Here is a 2,848-nt window from a genome sequence, read left to right on the forward strand (position 1 = left end):
CTGCGGATTTCACTGAGGCACCAGCCACCCCCAGCGCCCTGCCCTTCCTTGAGCCTGGAGGTGGCCCCGCCGACAGCCAGGGAGCTGACCCAGGTCAGAGTCCCTTGACTTGTTCCCAGGACCCTCCTGACACAGAGCTGTGAGTCGTTACAGAGCAGAAGAGGGATCCTGGGCCCTGGATTCAGGCCGGCCCAGGTTCGAGTCCCATCTCTGCAACTCAGCATTGCCATGACCCAGGGAAATTCCTTCCCCTCTAGAGCCTCAGTCTTCCCTTGCGTAAAGTGGGGAGAACAACACTCACCCCGCGGATTATTTACTTGAGAAAGTAAATTCTCCTGAGAGACTCCATCAAATGATAGAGACGACTGCTCGGAAAGGGGTGGGGGAGGGAAGGTGCACTAACTACATTCTGGTGTGTGCTGGGCACCAGGCCAGCTGTGTCACCACCGGGCTTCCTTTCTGCCTCACACCAGCCCCGAGGTGGGGCGTGGCCCAGACAAAACACAGAGGGGCCGAGATTGGAGCCCAGACCCGTGTGAGGTCACAGCCCTCTCTGGCCGCTGTGTCCCCACCTCACATCGGCTGTGCTAAAATCATGGGCCCACCACCCTCCTCTTTCTCCCAGCATCCCAGCCAGGGCCCTCTCGGGGCCCTGGAGCCCTGAGCGGCTCTGGCTCCCGTCTGTGGGCCACGTTCCTGGGCTGGCTCCAGGCCTCCCAGCCTGGCCTTCTGAGTGCCCACTGCTTGCTGGGTGTTTCCTGACGCCGGGAGCGGATCCCCTCCCCAGGGAGCTCCCATGCCCCTATTGCTGTCTCCATGGAGCTAACAGGAGATCCAGCACTCACAAGTGCACAGCGCCTTACAGTTTACAAAAGCCGTCACTCAGTTAATTCTCACGGCAACCCTAGGGAATGGGCATTAGTCTCCTCATTTTATTGGTGAGGAAACTGAAGCTCAGAGAGGGAAGCGGCTGAGCTGGAAAGACCCAAGTCTGTGCTCCAGGCAGCAGAAAGGTCCCGGGACTATCATGGCTTCATTGCGTACCTGCTGTGTGCTGAGCAGGTCCTTCCCTTGATCAGCTCTTTATTTCCTTGTCTTTAAAATCAAAGGTTGGACTAGCTGGTTCCAAAGGGGTCTCCAGATCTGCTCTGAGCCCACAACATATGAAAATACAGGCTGTGGTCAGCGGAAGTGGCGTTGATTTCAGGAGGGGATTAGCCACGGAGGAACTTGTTTCGGAACTGATCTTTATGGGTGCTAGAATTTGGGTTGGCGGGAAGTCATTCTGAAGGGGAAACTGCAGGTGCAAATGTAGGATGGGGGTGGCCCGGGGTAAATTAAACCAACAAGGAATCTGAGGCTTAGAGAGCAGAAGTTCTTTGTCTCAGGTCGCACAGCCAGTCAACGGTGACATTAGCATTCAAGGCCAGATCAGGCTGTGGTTCCACCCTGTCTGGAAACTAGGATTCTGGGTAGAAATACTGATGCTCAGGACTCCTCTGCAAAGATCCTAACGTAATTAATCCTGACCTAGATCTCTCCCGGCAGGAGTGTGCTTGGAGGCTGTATTTCCTGGGCACTGATGTCCTCCAGGCCCACCCCACGGATGTGACCACCTTCCTGAACCAGCACCCTGTGCCTCAGACTTGCCCAATATCAGCTGTGGCAAGAGGGCTGGTTTGTGCTAATCTGCAGCTGGGCCACGTGATGCCGGCGGGGTATCTGCCTCAAAACTATGTCCTGGCCACACGAGGTACTCCCAGACAGATGCGTCTACCCCTCTGAGCACGGCATGCCACCCATAAATCGGATCATGTACACTAACTGGATGTTTGGTGATGTTAAGGAATAATCATTATTTTTTAGGTGTGTTAATGTATTGGGAATATGTTTTCAAAGAGTTCTTATCTCCTAGAGATCCATATTGAACTATTTAGGAGTGAGATGATATAATACATGAAATTTGCTTCAAATAATCTGGGTGTGTGGGAGCTGATGAAACATGAGTCGGTAATATTAATAGTTGACACTGGTGATGGGCACATAGAAATTCGTTATACTATTCTCTCTAATTTTATATATGTTTGACATTTTTATTTAGCAAATACTTAACACCAAAAATTTGAGAGTATACACAGATAGGAAAAACGCCTCAAGATAGGACACAACAAAGCAAAACAGGGGCCCCAGAAGGCGTGGTTACCCCGAGAGCCGGGCTGGAAGGGCAGGGGAATGTGGGCGAGCTGTGCGTGTTCAGCACCACGGACAGTGACCCACGTTCCCCGCAGCCTCCCCGAGCTTGGGAACAGGGGCAGAAGGCTGCGAATTTGGACATCTAGATCCACTTTATTTAAGAAGAGTCTCTTCAGGACAAAAGGCTACCTGGCCTCTTCTGACACATCTCCAGGGCTCAGGTGTTCTCTACTCAAAGGGCAAGGCAGGCCTTGGTAGATGTTTTTGGTTCATGAGAAACTACTGTTTTCTCCTCTTTAAGGATGCCTTTGTCAAAAACCAATTGATAGAGGCAGAGGAGACCTCTGCCTCTGTATGTTTGTGTCTGTTTCTGGGCTTTCTATCTTGCTCCATTTATTCATTTGTGTATGCATATGCCAATCACGCACTGTTTTGCTTTATAGCTTTAAGGTAAGTAGCTTTACAGTAAGTCTTGAAATAAGGTAGTGTGAGCCCTCCAACTTGGCTATTCTTTTTCAAAATTGTTTGGACTATTCTAAGTTCTTTGCTTTTCTGTATAAAGTTTTAGAACCAGATTGCCAATTTCTACCCGAGTCCAGTGGGACTCTTGCTGGGATTGCAGTGACTCTATGGATAAATCTGAGGAGAATGGGCA

The sequence above is a fragment of the Propithecus coquereli genome, unplaced genomic scaffold, assembly GCF_000956105.1.
Source record: "Propithecus coquereli isolate 6110/MARCELLA unplaced genomic scaffold, Pcoq_1.0 Scaffold876, whole genome shotgun sequence".
Taxonomy (NCBI): domain Eukaryota; kingdom Metazoa; phylum Chordata; class Mammalia; order Primates; family Indriidae; genus Propithecus; species Propithecus coquereli.